This window comes from Takifugu rubripes, chromosome 15 (genome assembly GCF_901000725.2).
Source record: "Takifugu rubripes chromosome 15, fTakRub1.2, whole genome shotgun sequence".
Lineage (NCBI taxonomy): Eukaryota > Metazoa > Chordata > Actinopteri > Tetraodontiformes > Tetraodontidae > Takifugu > Takifugu rubripes.
The window spans coordinates 4,449,590-4,468,213 of record NC_042299.1 but is presented as its reverse complement, the minus strand read 5'-3'; the positions used below and the strand labels follow the sequence as shown (position 1 = coordinate 4,468,213).

The 18,624-nt window shown below is 44.8% G+C and overlaps 1 protein-coding gene across 2 annotated transcripts in view; it reads right to left on the bottom strand.

Annotated features, from left to right (window-relative positions):
• camkk1a (calcium/calmodulin-dependent protein kinase kinase 1, alpha a) overlaps positions 1-18,010 on the bottom strand; it is an 83,716-nt gene extending 65,706 nt beyond the window's left edge. Inside the window, exon 1 of one of the 2 annotated variants that reach the window (XM_029848786.1) lies at positions 17,659-18,010. The gene's annotated coding sequence lies outside the window, so the exon portion shown is untranslated. The remainder of the gene's footprint in view (positions 1-17,658) is intronic. The other variant, XM_029848787.1, reaches the window with a different exon arrangement.
• Positions 18,011-18,624: the final 614 nt, after the last annotated feature.

Genomic DNA, 18,624 nt, shown 5'->3' with positions numbered 1-18,624 from the left:
TAGCCAAATAAATCACTATAACGCAATAACAGCTAAGAATAAATATTGCCAAAAATATTGGCAGCATATATCAGCTATCAGCTAAAAGAAAAAGCATCAATTGTAAAAAAAAAAATCTGTATCTGTTGACCTCCAATGCAGATGAATGGGCTGTTTACCCAACATCAACAGAGCAATTCAGACTGCAGTTAATTCTCAGAATACAGTAAACACTCTGCTAATAATTAAAGTAAATCTACTGCTGCAGTTAAAAAAATATCAATCTATGAAGAAATAGAGCCAGTGGTAGCATGGAGGGGGCTGATATCAATTCGGATCCATTAGTGAAGTCACTTCCACCTTGAACCTGGTTTCTATTTGTCATCCTGTCCTCAGTGCGAAGAGTAAACAGAGGCTCATAATACCACAGCTCTCAATTAAGTGCCCTATGCTTTCAACAGCTGGCTGTCATGCTGTACCAGTGGAAGCGCTCAGAGCTGACACATTCTCAACTGTACATTTTCCAAGGCCTGAAAGCCACCCAATTCAACTCACAGGACAGCATGACCCTAAAGAGGCGCAAGTCTTAAAAGTACAGTCTATTTCTATACTTGGATGGGAGGCTTGAGTAAAATCTGGGATGGATGGCGGATAGTTTCGACATCAAGGTACAGACAAACTGAGCTGTTTCTGGCCACATGTTTATGAGGTTTGAGGTATTGTGGAAATTGTTCCACAGGGACCGTGTGATTTAGTTCAGTGCCAGGCCTGTATTCTAATGAAAACATGCTGCAAGGTAACGTCCCTACAGTGCATTGACATCAGTAGATCTGAAGAACTTAAACATTGTAGGACACAAGTGTAATCTTGTTGCGTTTGCAAAGTAAAGGCAATACAACTTAAATTACTATTGACACACAATCGTGTGTGCCTTTTATTATAGCGACAACATGTAGAGGAAAAACAAGTAAGAGACGGGGGCTCATTGCTTAAAATCGTAAAAGCGGGAAAAACACACCCCAGCCCTTAAACTCCCACGGTCCGTTAAAGGGACCGTGCCAAATTACCTGACTTAGTTGTCGGCAAATAGTGCGAGCGAGTGAGGAACTCATACATGGCAAAATGCTCAATAGGACTATGGCAATGGAACAGATATGAACAATTATGGTGAATTATGATATTTGAGTACATGAACAGCTGTAGAGAATTATGAGATACAAGTGACCACTACAATCTATAATTTCTACAAATTTATATCTTTGTGCATGCGCAATCATGTTATTTCTTTTATCCAAAGTTTGGCTTTGTGCTGACCAAAAGGTTAAAATAGATGTTGATTCATCCTCAAGAAAATTAAAAGACACTTATTTAATCAATTTTACATAAAGAGGGTGGATGCAAAATTGGCAGACCTACTTTGTCAATGCATTGTTTTAGCCCTGAGGACATGGCATTTAAACATCTACATTAATATTCACAACTCTCAATCCTTGAGCAGCATGAAATGAGCATCTTCCTTTTCCTTTTAAAAAAGCAGCAGTACTACAGAACCAGAATGGTTCCTAGTGCCTGCGCATTCACTTCCCTACCTGATGTGCAGGTTGAGCAAGTCTACTGTCTTCAAGCCACCTTTCACATTTCCTCAGACTCAAATGAAGGATAGATCACACTGACTGCTGAGGTAAATGTATGCAGGATAAATATGCTGGAGATCCCAGCAGGAAACCTAAGCATTACATGTTCACAGACTAGTGAGCCTTCGAGGACAGCAGAGAGATGCATTACTATTACATGAACACACGGACAGACATGCTCACTCAACCACCACCGCTTTACATGTATGTTTTATCTGCTTGATCATGGTAGCAGGCAACAATTTCACATGAATTGCAATTGTAATGCACCAAAAATAAAGATGTAAAGTAACACAAATTGATAAAAACCCAACAAACATAGATAAAACACTCAAAACACACCGACTCACACAAATATGATATGTTATTTATAACCTAGTGAGTAAAGTCCAGAGAGCAGGAAGTGTGCACTCTTCATCAAGACAAGCTATAACATGCATGTCACAGACTAATTCCTCGAACTCATTCAGTTAATTTGCAGGACTGGCAGGCATCTGTAAACACCACAGGCACCTGTATCACACAGACTACTGATTTATCTGATTGGTAGGAAACACACCGAAGAATCCAAACCAGAAGCCAAACCTGGGGCCGGGCAACTTGCAACAATAAGCCCAGGATTACACAGGATATAAGAGTGCAAACTGGCAAGTTGGTTGAGCCAATTATTTCTCCTCCACTCACCGTGACAGTGGGTCCACAGCTTCCTGCTCAGCTGACCTTTCTGAAAACTATGAGTTGCAGCTCCACAGTGATTGTTCTGATAACCATTAGCTGGCCCAGCATTGCTTCACCAATTTCTAGACAACCAATGAATTAAAACCCATCTTCAGATTTGCTACCTTTGGGTGGGAGGAGTCTTGATAGTGTCCTTGTGACCCCATTCAGGGTGTTTATTACAGCGGGTCTGAGAGCTTTAAAGCTTTGGAAGGAATCACCAGCTCAATCCAGACTTCAGAGTGAAGGAAACCATCAGCAAACCATCTTTCATCTACTTTCCAAATTGACTTTCCACACTTCCAATACCACAATGCTGAGACAAACTAATGTGAACCTGTGGAGGATTAATCACTGTAGAAAAGAGAAGCCTTACATTTTCTTTTTTCCCCTCCAAAGGAGATGATACTTGGTTCCGTAAATCCCCCACAAAGGCTGAATATCCCACTGATGTCTCTCCCTCTCATCAGTATTAGAATCATGTGGTCATGTGACCAGCAGGATTCCAGAATGCTCCTGCTGCTCCATCAACAGTGGAGAGAATTTTATAAAAACTCCTCTGAAGGATTATAAGGATTATTTTTCCTCTCTTGTTCAGAGTCCTTGTATTTGCAGTTTTTACAGGAGCTCGAGTGCTGCATCACTCGAACCCTTCACATGCATCTGTGAAAATATTACAAAGTCAAAACGAGTTTTTCGTCTCAGATAGTAACACAAGGTTATGATGTTTTGTTGAGACCAACAGGCAGTAGCCACGAAATTGCCATTAGCAGCAGTCAAGATAATGAACACTAAATGTAATAGTTCACAAGATGTAAAGAAATTTGATTACAGGTCAGAGTAGCAAAGGTAAATAACTAGCCTGTGTTTTAGAGAATTATACATATATCTATTGTTTTATACTTTCTGTATGTATCTGTGCCATCTGTGTGAATTCATGGTCAACACTGTAAAGGTCAAGTAAAATATGCTTGTAGTCTCAAAAGCTCATTTTCCTGGCAAAAAAGAATTGTTAGTACACATTAGGTCATGACTACAGAAGGTAATGATAGTCAGGCTACGGTGCATCTTCCATATCACAGACCCTGTCCTTAAGTGTCCTTTAATTCTAATAGAAGGATAAAGTAAGAAGAACAAGTTGCACCATAGGGGAAGTGTTAGGTCGATTATTTCACTTTATCATGATACTTATTCCCTTTTTTGTGGAGAAATTTGGATAAAGTCAACAAAGAAGCAGATCTTAATGAGATCACTAGGAAGAAGCCGCTGAAAGGAAAACAAAAAACACCATTTCCCCTGGAGATGATACTGTTTTCTGTAACTTATTGATTTCACTGAAAAATGTGTAAAAAAAAAAGGTAGCATTCTGCCAACACTTAATTTTGTGGGTGGACTGACCTTTTCATATCCTTGACACATGCTGACTGAATATGTGGTGGTTCAGTCAAGACTTGAAAGCTTCTTCTACCTTGTTTCCCCAAAATGAGAATATCCTGCAGGCTCTGCCAAGAACCACAATGGTCTCTCATTGGTTTTGTATGTGTAATGACCTGATGAACAAATTTACTTGGATAATTACACGTGTATTGTACCTTAATATTCAAAATATGCAAAATATGGTCAAATGTAATCTGAATTTCTATAATAATTGTCAGGAACCAGATAAGAACCCAAATGCGACACACAAGTCTGGCTGAACACCGCTTTATTGTCGGACACAGACAACAGACAGGATTCTCCGGGGAGCGAGCAGAACAGAATAGTCAGGGACAGGCAAGGTCGAGATCAGGCAGAAGGCATACAGAGTTTACAGGGGAGCAGGCTAAACAGAATGGTCAGGAACAGGCAGGCAAACAGGAATACGCTGGAAAGTCATCGGGAACAAATAACGATCTGGCAGGGAGCAGGTGTGCCTCCGGGGATTAAGAAGAGTGCTCATTAGAGTCCTGATGCACAACAGGTGTGTGGGGCGAGGCTACTCACGGGCATGATTGCCCGCAGCTGTGACAAATAAAAATTATCATTCAGACTTGTTTTCATCTACTGTAAACTCTGCCATTCATCAGGAAATATTGCTTCCATTCGTCCCCTTGCTTTCTTACGGCATTTTAATAGTGAAAGCTTATCTCTGGAGCAGGCTTTCTGTATGGGCTCTATGTGATTTAAATTGAAACTTAAAGGAGATCTAACAAAAAAACAGGGCAGAAGTGTGCAGAGAAATGTTTAGGGTTTACTCCAGCAGTCTCTCAGACTCATTCCACAAATTAATCACCCTAAAGCAAGATTATTTATAGATTGATTAAAAAATATGTATTTTATATTAAGCATAGCCTAAAACATTGAGCCAGATCCATAATTCTACTATAAAAAGGAGTCAAACTGAATCCTAGGAGTTGTCTGATTTGAAGAGGGGCAGGTTGGTTCAGTCCTCTAAAACAAACCTGTGGTGACCTAATGTCATCAATGCTTCTCTTACAGCACTGTTTACAGCGAAACACTTGCAAAGTTGTGTGTTTGTAGGTTTCTGTGTTTAAATGGTCTGTTTTGTTTCCAGTTTCCGCTATAAAGATGAATCTCCCTCTAAAACTGGCAAGGTCACCTTGACAACTTAGGATGAACAACCCCAGAGGAGGTCATGGTCGGTCTTTCAGCTTGAAATCAGCTCGACGGTAGGTTTTCATTCGTAATTCTGATTTCTAGCAGAGGAACTCAATCAACACAGAACAGACCGGCTTGCAGAATCAAGGGTTTCAGTCAATAAATTAATCCTCAGCCATCAAGTGCATCTTCTGCAGTACTGAAGAAACATTTCAGTCCTTGAACAGTTGGATGAGGTGATTGTTAAACTATCATTAAAAAGAGGCAGATTTCTCAAAAATGTAATAAAATCAGCTCTTTTTGCATTACCTGGTCATGCATGTTATTCATGAGAGATGGCCCGGCATGTATGGACTGAGGAACGGACAAAAAAGGTCTTATTGAAATGGCAACAACTGCACAAAACTTTCAGAAATAAAAACTGGCCTGCTATAACTCATAAAGTTGGAAGCTTTTTGTTATTAGTTCTTTTAATATCATGCAATCCATATTATTTTCATTTTTCATAGGATGACTAAAGTGTTGTATTTTATCATTACATTAGAAATGTGTAAACTAATAATGCTGAATTTAAAATAGCTTCAAATCACCTTCATATCATTAAATCTTATGACCTGTGATGTTTCTTCTACCAGCATCAAAAAGCAAGTATTCAGGTTCTCTGAGCTCCCCCACCAATAATGTCAGCAGCTGTATCTCATTCTCCACTTCAGCACAGGCTACAAAGAGAAATATAAATGTAGGAGTTGTGAAATAGAGCCAACGTTTGCCCATTTCTGCCACACAGCAGTGCTCACTAAAATAGACTACGTTATTCGAAAGAATACTGATGTCACCTGTTCCGTGGTCAGATTCATAGGTCTATTTCTCCTGTGTTTCATCAAAATATAGCTGTTTACACTTGTGTGCATCCACACAGAGGTATATTTCTACCACTGGGCAGGAATAGACAAGCAAAGAGAATAGTCAATCGCAAACAAGCGCAGCGGAGATTTTCTTCTCTCCAAACTCGCTGGACACGAGTCTGTCAGTGGAGCCGCGAGAGCCAAGTCCTGCCCATGATGCACCACCATTTTTAAAGGAACACTTTCCAATGCTTAGTTCAGGTGCTCATACCACCTCCCACAGACATGTGTGTGTGTGTGTGTGTGTGTGTGTGTGTGTGTGTGTGTGTGTGTGTGTGTGTGTGTGTGTGTGTGTGTGTGTGTGTGTGTGTGTGTGTGTGCCCTTCAGTGGGCTGCTGACCAGTCAAGGCTGCTTTTCTGGCTGCAGGGAGAACATCCAGGAAAATGGATGTATGCTACTGCAACGGGGCAAAATGCTGTTTCTGGTGGGGGCTTAATCCCTGAAGTAATATCTTTGATATCCACGCATGTTGGATGTTCTATACTTCGTATACTATACTATACAGTCCAACCTCCTGATCCATGTGTGCTTTGGTATGTACTGTATGGTATGTACTTCATTATGTTTGGCCTTATACCTGACAGGCCCACACACAAATAAACTCCCCTGACATTTGTTACCCAGTATTCAATCTGTTGGAAAATTTGAGAAATTTGCTGAGACACTCCAGAATTCTCAATCCATTTTTAAAACAATATCTGGCATCTTAGCTCACAGATAAAGAGTTTTAGGGCCATTGTGTCTGGCCCCGCATCTCCAGCCATATACCTGCAACACAAGCACTGCAGAAACTTGTTTTATTCTCATCTGATCAATGTAGGAGCAGCTAAAACCCAATGATGGCCTTGAGTCTGTGTTCAGTCAGGCTTTTTATTGTTACATCAGCTTTACATGACCCTTATAAGCAAACATCTTTTCAGAGCTTCTTGTGTTCCTGTGAGATATAAGAAGAGCGTCAACACAGAAAGTGTAAACAAACCTGGTCAAGGTAAAGAAACAAGCCAACAAAGCCATCCTGTGAATCTATCAAAGAAGATTCCAAACACTGAACCATCTGCTCTTGCTAGTACCAGTACCAGCATATGTCCTAGAAAGCTGCCACATGTGGGTAGGGTGACAAACTCCAAAAGCCTCTGTGAGAGTGTGTAGGCATTCAGCTGAAATCACACACATAAGCCTCTCCTATTTTTAACCATTTGTATTTAATGCCAAAATCTTTCTTTACTTGACATTTTCATGAAGAAAATGAACTCCTACAGTTCCTGATTACATCACTGGATGCAGAACATTTGTGTCAAAAACTGCCTACCCAGAGGAGTCAAGAGTGATGAGTGGCCTCAAGGAAAAGTTAGTGTCATGGCTTGAGAAGGAACTCAGGACGGATAAGAGATAAGCCTCCGCAAAAGGTGGACACCACATCAAACAGCCATCTTTCTTTCCAGTTGACATCCATACGGAAAGAACAGCTCTGGGGACAATTCAATAAAAATCTCAAAATCCTAAGCCCAATGTATGACCTGAAACTTCTCAATGACACAAAACACTGTGAGTGAGGTGCAATGTTGGAAAATGGAGCATGACAACAAACATGAGACCTTTGAGCTACAGAGATCTGGCTTCACTTTTGAGCAAGATGAAATGTGAGTGAGAGATCTGTTCTGCAGCGATGAGGAACTATCATTGTCAGGACATGTTCCATCAGGTCCCAATAGCAATAAAGTGCAAAATATTACCGCTTTCACATTAAAATTCGCACATCACCTGGTCTTTCCTCAGTGCCGGTAGTCTGAGGACAACTGACTCAGAAGTAATGCTTCCCTGAGGTGCTTACAGTAAGTGCTGTGTGTGCGCTATGAAGCTATCAACTGGTGACAAGTTGTATGATCAGAAAGCTGTCACATGGCGGAACTGTCTTTATTTTCGCTAGCTAACCTACCATTTTCAGTCACCAGGGAGGACCTGGTAGCAGAAAAACAGGCTAATGTGTCTTTGAAATGTTTGTTTGTCCAGGTTCTTCCCACAGAGTTGAAGAAAGACAGTTCATGGGGCTACTTTGAACCCAAGCCTATGTTGGTGAAGGGTTGTGTGCCTCACATGAGGATTTTGTTGGTGATCCAATTTATCAGCAGGAGATCCCAACTGAGCTGTGCCGAGACTGGCACACAATGAGTCTGTGCATTTTGAGCTTCGCTGAGGTGGTCGCACCCCTCGCCAATTTGTTAAAGAGAAGGGCAGTTTTTGAGTGGACTCCTGCCTGGCAGTTGGTTTTTGATGTGAGTAAAATAATGCTCTGTAGTGACCTGGTGTTTGCTGCTCCCTGATTTGAGATTGGCCCTTTTTCTCTGCAGGTTGATGCCAGCCATGTAGGGGCAGAGTCCTCTTACAACCAGACACAAATCTGGTGTTGTTCTTCCCAACGATGTCCAAGTCATTTTCTGATTATTCTGATAAATGTTTACTAATGTTGCAGTCTTATTGACTCGTGCATTCCACAAGAGTGACATCTGGGTAACATCTGTTACTTTGCCTCTTTATTGTGGCACCTCTAGCTTCTTAAAATGCTTCCCTAGGGTACCTGGTTGCTGAAGGCAGAGTTATAGTGTCCAGTGGTAAAGATGTTGGGTAACATTCACCTTGAGGTCATTAACTAACAGGTGGAATCTGAATTTTGTTTTGGAAGATAATACTAAATACGCTCAGTATTGTTATGTTTGGAACCTTTCGTACACCCATCGAGTATGGTATATATACAGTAGTACCTTTTCACTGTGCTATTCAGTAAGTCAAGCATTAAACCTACCAGTGCGAAATAGTATTAGCTCACATGCATCATGTAGTTAGGCAAAGTCCTCTAGTGTTGTCAGGGCCTCCCCTGTCCTGTCTGTGAATTCTGTGTGCGTGCCTGTGTGTTTCAGTGTTTTTCTTTCAGGTCCTGGTGGGCAGAGTTTAGCGTACCTATGGGCGTACCAATGGGCATACCTGGCTAGTTTCCCAGACTGTTTTAAAGCCATATAGCTACTAATTTGCAAAGTTTATATTAAAGCCACTCAGTCTGACCCTGGCTGGAAATATTGCCATAAACTTTGTCCCACACAGTGCTTGAAATATGCCATCAAATCTCCCCTTCTCCACATAAACTAAGCAGTTCTCAGATCTTGTGATTTTGCCAGTGCACTGTCATCCACATCATTCGGTAATTTAACCGGACAACAGACGAGCCAGCAGGCGAGCCAAGCTAAAAATTCTAAATGCCCCAACCCATTCATAGTGCGGAAAGACCCATGTCAACCAAGGACAGTGGGGAATTTTCATGCAGCGTGAGGGAGCTTTAGATAGATCAATGATCAGTAAGTGTTCACAGCTCACACGTCAGCCTGTGTAAATGTCCCTTAACTTTCACACACTCCTTTTGACGCCACAACCTTAAAATAGACACTGTCCATGGCGGACCCTTCTTCTGATCCATGTGTCCAGAAATTGGGCGCAGACTTATCAGATATTCCTTTTAAATGATAAAGTCGTCATTATTTAACAATGCTGATGAAAAACAAAAAACAAAACAGGGACTGTGCTCAAGCTTCCTCATTGGGTCTCGGGGTAATCCCATTTACTCTGACCAGTTCCTTTATGCAAGTTAAACATGATGTCACCTTTGATTGTAGCTTTGAAAAAAACAAGAAGGTGACACTTGCTTCATTTTTGTTACAAGCCTTTTTATAATAATATCTATTGATAATTGTTATAATGAAAGCTGCATGCAGCAACATGTCCTTCGCTTAAATAATAATAGGCATCACTCCACAGATTTAAGTCAACCTGCCAATATTCCTCTTTTAATTATACTGTCACAGCCCCTTTTCCCCAGTTCCCTCCTGTCCCAGTACTTTTCCACTGCCCTGCTCACACCACACCCTCTGATCACCACACCTGCTCTCAGTCACTGATCACGCACCTGCTCTCAGTCACTGATCACACACCTGCTCTCAGTCACTGATCACACACCTGCCCTCACTCATCAATCAGCTCACCTACCAGTGTATATATTCTCCAGCCTCACACTCACTCAGTGCCAAGTTGTTCTTCTGCTTTCATGCAAGACTTTCCAGCGTTGTTTCCCTGCCGGATTACCCGTTACCGACCCTGCTTGTCTTCGTTCTGCCTGCCTTGCCTGTTCCCTGGACAACCTACCTGCTTTCTGCCCCTGACTACGACTTCTGCCTCAGCGTCTCGGGTTCCTGTCTGCTCACCTGGTTTAGACTTCTCCGCCCGGCTCGGACTTCGCTGCTGCTCGTCCCACTCCCCGAGCCTGCAACCCATAGACTTTGTGCGGGCCCAGAGCCTGAAGAACGGACTATTTCCTGTGTTTCCTGGTCTGCCTGAGTTCCTGTTTGCCCGTGTGTTAATAAAAGTCATTACTACGGTCCAGCTTTCCAGAGTGCTGCATTTGGGTCCTAACTGCACCCGTCACAGTACAATCTGGCCAAACATGGACCCAGCACACTCGTCTCCACCTCAGTCTCGTTTGGACCAAGTGGAAGGAAGGCTCCAACAATTCGAGGCCCAGCTAGCCTCCAATGCTGCGGAGGCTAGGCAGACAGCATCGGCCCTGGAGCAGGCATTAAGGTCAGTAGCCACCCAGGTCCAACAGCTGGTGGTCTCGGTGTCACAACCGGCCGCTCCGGTTCCTGCTCCAGCTCCTCCTCCTCCGGTTCCTGCTTCCCCACCAGGCACTGCTCCAGAGCCCCGGGTGGGAACCCCAGAGCGTTATTCTGGGGACCCAGAGGGCTGCAATCCGTTCCTCACGAACTGTTCAATCCTGTTCGCTCTGCAGCCCTACACCTTTGCCTCGGAGGCGGCGAGGGTCGCCTTTACCATCAATCACCTGACTGGCAGAGCACGCCTGTGGGGAACGGCAGAGTGGGAGAGGGGCACACCGGCCTGTTCCTCTTTCCAGGCCTTCTCTGCGGAACTTCGTAAGGTTTTTGGGCCTGTTTCTCTGGGTCCGGATGCCACCGGGGGACTCATGAGCGTGAAGCAGGGAAGTCGGCCCATTGCTGACTACGCTATCGACTTCCGTACCCGGGCCCGGCTTAGTGACTGGAACCCAGCAGCCCAGTGCGACGCCTTCCTCAATGGGCTAGCGCCATATATAAAGGATGCGTTGGTTCCCTTTGATCTTCCGCCCTCCCTTGATGGACTCATCAACCTGACTTCAAGGCTGGACAGGCGCGTCCAGGCAAGGAGAAGAGAGCTACGCCAGGGAGAGGCGGAGCACCGGTCGTCTGCCCGCCTGCGAGGATCTCCAGCCGCCTCCAACCTTCTCACAGGGCCCGCATCTGGGGGGGCCGAACCCATGCAGGTGGGACGCACCAGCCTGACTCCTGCGGAGCGAGAGCGACGACGACAGGGGAACCTCTGTCTCTACTGCGGACAGGCTGGGCACTTTGTCTCTCATTGCCCAGTAAAAGGGGAGGGCTCAGCAGTAGACGTCACAACCCCCACATTGACTGGGCGATGGGTTCCATTCTGGGGTGGAGTTCCTCCTGTCACCAGGTCTGCCTTAATCTAGCTGCCGCGCCTCTATTATCAGTCGAATCCATTCTGGCCCCCGACCTGTCTGCGGTACCCTCCGAGTACCATGACTTCCGGGAGGTGTTCAGCAAGGCTAAGGCTACCTCCCTGCCCCCTCATCGACCCTACAACCCAGACACCATTCTTCCTGCTCCCTGCCTTGTGGCTTCTCTCACCTGGGAGGTGGAGGAGCGTGTAAAGGCTGCCCTGGAGAACCAACCTGGTCCCAGCTCCTGCCCTCCTGACCGCCTGTTTGTCCCGGACGGTCTGAGGTCTGACGTCCTACAATGGGCTCCCGGCTCACTTGCCACCCAGGGATTCAGCGCACTAAAGAGGTCCTGCAGCAGCGGTTCTGGTGGCCCACTTTAGAGGAGGACACCAGAGAGTTTGTCAATGCCTGCCCGATCTGCAGTCTGCACAAGTCCTCCCGCCAGGCCCCTGCCGGTTACCTGCAACCTCTGCCTGTGCCACATCGACCCTGGTCCCATATTTCGCTGGACTTTGTTACTGGTCTGCCACTGTCGGGTGGATTCACCACTATCCTGACTGTGGTAGACCGGTTCAGCAAGATGGCCCACTTTGTGCCCCTACCCAAGCTTCCGTCGGCCAAGGAGACTGCTGAACTTGTTCTACAGCACATATTTCAGCTCCACGGCCTTCCGTCGGACGTAGTTTCTGATCGGGGTCCCCAGTTCACGTCCGTATTCTGGCGGGAGTTCTGCAGCCTCATCGGGGCCACCGTGAGCCTGTCCTCTGGGTTCCATCCTCAAACCAACGGCCAATCGGAGAGGGTGAATCAGGAGATGGAGACGGCGCTTCGCTGCATGGCGTCCAGACACCCCTCCACTTGGTCCAAGCAGCTACTGTGGGTGGAATATGCCCACAACACCCTAACCAGCTCCGCCACTGGACTTTCTCCCTTCCAGTGCGCCTATGGCTTCCAGCCGCCGCTGTTCCCAGCCCTGGAGAGGGAAGCTTCCTGTCCATCCGTCGAGGCTTTTATCCGCCGTTGCCGCCAGACCTGGACCCAGGCCAGGGCTGCTCTCCTACGAGCAGCTGACCGTTACTCGACGGCAGCCAACCGCCGTCGCTCCCGGGCTCCCACTTACCTGGTGGGGCAGAAGGTATGGCTCTCGACCCGAGACCTTCCCTTGAGGGTGGAGTCCAAGAAGCTGGCTCCTAAGTTCATCGGGCCATTTATTATCGAAGGTCATCAACCCTGCGGCTGTCAGGCTCAAGCTGCCCCGTGCCATGCGGATCCACCCAACCTTCCATGTCTCCAGGATCAAGCCGGTTCGAGAGAGTCCGTTGATGCCACGGATTATTGATGGGGGTCCTGCCTTCACAGTTCGCCGCCTGCTGCGCTCCCGCCACCGTGGAAGGGGTCTTCAGTATCTCGTAGACTGGGAGGGATACGGCCCAGAGGAGAGGTCATGGGTACCGGCCCGTCACATCCTGGATGCGCAGCTCATCTGCGAGTTCCATCACTGTCACCCTGACCAGCTCTCCAAGATCCCCAATGCTGGTGGCGGTGCCAATTTAGAGACTCTGTCCTCCCTGTCATCCGAGGTTTCCAGCGACGAGGACAAAGAGGAAGCTGAGACGGAGGCCTCTGAAGAATTTTAGCCCTCCTCCAGGCCCCCCTCCACCCACCCGGCTCAGCTTGGACTTTGTTTTTGGGACGTCAGGGGCCGTCCCTTGAGAGGGGGGTTCTGTCACAGCCCCTTTTCCCCAGTTCCCTCCTGTCCCAGTACTTTTCCACTGCCCTGCTCACACCACACCCTCTGATCACCACACCTGCTCTCAGTCACTGATCACCACACCTGCTCTCAGTCACTGATCACCACACCTGCTCTCAGTCACTGATCACCACACCTGCTCTCAGTCACTGATCACCACACCTGCTCTCAGTCACTGATCACCACACCTGCTCTCAGTCACTGATCACCACACCTGCTCTCAGTCACTGATCACACACCTGCTCTCAGTCACTGATCACACACCTGCCCTCAGTCACTGATCACACACCTGCCCTACCAGTGTATATATTCTCCAGCCTCACACTCACTCAGTGCCAGATTGTTCTTCTGCTTTCATGCAAGACTTTCCAGCGTTGTTTCCCTGCCGGATTACCCGTTACCGACCCTGCCTGTCTTCGTTCTGCCTGCCTTGCCTGTTCCCTGGACAACCTACCTGCTTTCTGCCCCTGACTACGACTTCTGCCTCAGCGTCTCGGGTTCCTGTCTGCTCACCTGGTTTAGACTTCTCCGCCCGGCTCGGACTTCGCTGCTGCTCGTCCCACTCCCTGAGCCTGCAACCCATAGACTTTGTGCGGGCCCAGAGCCTGAAGAACGGACTATTTCCTGTGTTTCCTGGTCTGCCTGAGTTCCTGTTTGCCCGTGTGTTAATAAAAGTCATTACTACGGTCCAGCTTTCCAGAGTGCTGCATTTGGGTCCTAACTGCACCCGTCACATATACAAGTGTTAGACAAGCAGAGAAGAATCTATTTATTGACGGAAGTGTTTGTGATGGACTAGTAGCAGGTCAGTTGGTGAAGGTGAGCAGATATAGAATAAACACCTTTTTTGTTCACATTTCCTTCCTGCTTCTTCTGTTGTGAATGAACTTTGATGTATTTCTCTCATTCCAAAGATGCTCTGATTTCTTGGGCCATTTTGAATCTGAATCACAACTAACAACCAATCAGAGAAAAGAAATGGAAACTTCTGCTTCCTATTTTTTTCTGAAATGCACAAAAACACTAATTTGCCAGTTTTATCTGATTTACCCTGAATTTCAATTTTATTTTCATCTTCTGAATTTACTGCTAATATTTAGACACCTCCTTACTAGCAATCTCATATTTAACCAAGATAATCAACCAACCAACACACCAAGAAGTATTCAGTATATTCCTTCCTCCAGTAATTTTGCACATTTGACAACAAATGGTCTTAAATATTAAAAATACATTCAATCACAGATAGTTGTACTGACAATTTTTACTCAAATACATTTTAGATATTTTTTCACATCAGTAATCAAAATATTTGCAATTAAGTGAGGCACAAGTATCACAAGTGTTATTAAATTACACAGAAGCACAGAAACAAACACACACACAAACACACACCTTGAGTTTACTGGAAAGGAAAGCCAGTGTCACAGAGGAGGTGATGAGTTTAGCTGTGTAAGGCAAACACAACAGATGCAGCTGCTGTTCTTCCCTCCACAATGGAGCTCAATGCTCTTTAGTGTGGATTCTGTACAACTTCACACGCTTGACTTGCCAAAGTGTTTAGGTCACACGTGGAGTGGGAGAAACCGTTTTGTGGTGTCATTGTTGCGTCATTAAGGCTGACATTGTTAAAGAAAATTAGATTTCTGACTCATGATGCACCTCGAAGCAGCAGGACTCGACAGGAAACAGTTAACCATAAGTGGCAACACAGGTTTAATTTTAAACCTTTTTAACACTTCTCATTAACTTATATTAACTGGTTGGCACGGGCCGGTAATTGGGCTCAAGGCAAGCAAAAGTCACGGTTTATGAGAGAAAGTGAAGGTCAGAAATTCCTCAGGTCATGTGCAGTGATATTTTATATCACGAGGCTCATCAGAAAATACTAAGAAATTGCTACTGAGGAAGATATGGTCCACTAATGGCTAACACCAGCTAGCTAAGAGAGAAGAAGAGAAACACAGGCATGATGCTGTTTTACTTGTCACAAGAATTAAAGTTACATTTTAGGCAGCAATTTAAAGAAAACTCATCAAACACAATCCAACAATGCCATAACACTCCTGTGGACAAATTATGACCTGCACATTCACCATGCTATGAAATAACATAAAATTATGAGTTTTGAGGGCAAGGCAAAAGTACTGTTTGCTCACATTCCTGCATCATAATTGGACAAAGAGAAATATATGTTAAGTGAGGACGTCTCCAAAAATGATGAGATTCAGTTTTAAGCTCCTGCCTCCTTTTAGGTTTTTTTTTTAAACTTACTTAGCAGTGTTATTCGCAATTAGCAATTATGCACGTTGTGATCTACTTCAGCCACTTAGTATTTGTATTTCTTTTCATGTTGTGTTGTTTTTTAACTAAGAAAATAGTGTTTTTGCTTGAGTTGCAGGTTTTAGCCACAGTAGACTACATTAAGAACTGCTTTTTATTTATTTGTATTTATAAATATTTTCATTTATTTTGAAATAATTCAGTTGTGTTTTATTTATTTATTCACTCTCATCTTGTTCTATTTTAGTCTTTTAAAAGACATTTTTTTTCAATGAAGACATTTCAAAATAAAACAATTTATGGTTGGAATTATAATACCAAATGGTGAAACTGTGATATTTTTGCTCAAGGTTATCATACTGTCAGAGTCATAGCGGCCCATGCCTATTAACAGGCTTATGTCACATAATTTGATCACCGGAACATGGCAGCAACTGACAGTAATCATTGCACAGCTTCTGTCTGTTGAGTTTCTAATCCCCTGACCTCAGAAGCATCCACTACATCAGTAGAGTCCCAAGCGTAGCTATGATCTTCCAATACAGCTGAGTCGTTAGCATTAGCCTGGGTCTCCTCACTTGCTGCAAGGCCTGCAGTCACCGTTCAGATACTGACTGTTAAATGATTTGATTCTTCCCTAGCTATTCTAGGGAAACTGGCCTGGGGTGAAGTGGTTTTTAGCCTTTTTCATCCCCTTTTCAAGATGTAGGCCTATGTGTCATAAGAGGAAGCCGTCAGAGAGTAACAAGGGTAATGACCTGAGGCCTGAGTACATTTCTTGGTGATTTTTTTAATTACAGAAACAGGAATTGTGGCATTGGTGTTGACTGTTTCTGACCTGTTCCTTAGAATTAATGCTTTATGCAAATGCACTGATGATATACAGAAGAACGTCAAACAGACTGTAGGTTTTACAGTGGACAAGAAAAACCACAACCAGAAGATGGATGGTCACACTCAAAGTTCTCTGATGTCGTCTAATTTAGATCCGATTCTCAGGCTTCATCTGGTTAATGATACTATACCTTTAGTCAGTGTCAGATGTCAAAATCAATACACACACGTATCCACACAATGCCAATTTGATTCTCCCCTGAGACATTGGATCAGTGATTTCCCAGAGGAAAGAAAACTGCAGGCTGTTGACATATCCTCCTTTTAAGCAGCAGGTCGCAGCTCTGCTATGATTATCAAAGCCCACTTGACTGTGTGTTAAGAAGATTACCGGCATCCACACATCCAGCGGAAAATAAGTGGGCAAAACAGACACAAGTGTGGTTGTTTGGTGATTTATGTAAATGGCCTCTGAAAACTCATTTAGAAGTGAGTTATAGCAAAGTGGCGCTATAGCAAATCCTGACATCTTTCCACCTGCATTTCTCTAAGAAAAAGCAATCCCATAACCAAATTCACCCCCCAACCCCAAAGATGACGAACAATCAGTCGTCAAAACACATGAAGTTCTTCCTAATGCTAATAACATCAGTACATAAAAGATAACACAAACTTACAATTGGAACAACAGATGGAAATGGATAATGGTTAAATAATGAAAATCAATGCAGCATCATTAGGTTACACAAACAAAGGGGGTCCAACAATCTGTCCGGTTATTTGCACACTTCTTGAGAACCAGCACTGGAGGGTCTGATCATCTCTAAACCAGGTACATTTGAAAGAAGTAACTTGAATTAAGCAAAGTGAATGTGACCAGAGGTGGCACAGACTAGGGTACACTTGTTGGTGTGCAAGAGGATAAAGCAGTCCTACGGTAATTAAGATGGGTAATTTTGTATCTTTTTTTTTACCTGTACACTTATTGTCCTTCAACTGCTGAATAAGCTTTTTTAAAGTACTGGACCTAAGTTCTACATTGTAAAACTGATTCAATCATGCACGTTTCTGGAGTCCCAATGAGGATTGATGCTGGAGCATCTGAAAGTTGTATTCTGGGACCCTCAGCCCAGTGTGAGGGTCTCTACAGTCACATCCTGGTGCAACACAGTCCACCCACAGGTGTGTGTTACAGATGAGTGGCGCATAATTCACGCTTCTTCTGTGTGTTTAAAGGGTTCGATAACGTTGGATCCCAGGAAAACCCAAAAAGACAAAGAGGAAACACGTGTGGGATGACCCAGCTGCATCGCCCCGCTTTACTTCCCTCTCCTCTACGCAGCACCAGCTAAACCTCATTGCGAATTAAACAAGATTTCACAACAAGTTTCACTTACCCGAATGTGTCCTCGGGCCCGGTCGTGCCCCTTCAGTCAAACGGTTCGACAGAGATGCTTGGACGTCTGGTTAGGAGCACACGCCACCAGAGAGTACGACATCTGAAGCTCAAGGATTGTTGAGCTCGATGATGTGATGCAGAATCAGCTCCTGACCCGCGGTGTGTGCCCCATGTTTCACACCCTTTTTTCCGGAAAGCACGCGAGGAGCAATCTCCTCCTTCCCCCAGCGGTTGAATGCGTGCACGGCGCCCGCCGCCAGCTGTTGTTGCACCACTGCCGCGCGAAGGAAGTAGCGGAGGGGCTGCTCTGGCACAGCGAGCACGCCGAAAGCGCACGGATAACCTCAACTTTTGTGTAGATCAGTAACAAATGCAGCCATGGGTCCTAAAATCCGCCTAGTTTCCATCTGCGCGCTGTAGCATACCCCAGGACCCACGTCACTTCACTGAGCTCTGAAATATATGATTCTGTATGTCCAGACAGTGATCATAATCGTTAAGTGGGGCTTTTAAAAAAACAAACAAATCAAAGAATCTCCTTTAAAGATGTAATTTTTGCGATCATCTGTAAACACCTACTGTAGCGCCCCTGTCGGTCACTATATGTATCAGAGCAAATGTGACAGAGCAAAATCGGAAATACTATGAATTTCATCAGAAATAGTGAAGATAACTGCATCAAATAACTGTTGATGTGGCACCAGTGATGACTGAGGACACACACTGACTGTTGGTGGGTGTGATGTGTTAAAGGGCTCATGCTCAAGAGGAAACCGTTGCAGCGGTTATTGCAGGCCTTTTGTCAACTAAACTGCAAATGTAATGCAATAATGCATAATACATCCATGTTCCTCACCATGGACGGGAAGCTTTACGAATACTGTTAGTTTCCCTCCACCAGTGGGTGAAGGCCACACTCAATGGAAACTCTGGTCAATATAAAAGCGCTTCCTTCTGCTGTGGT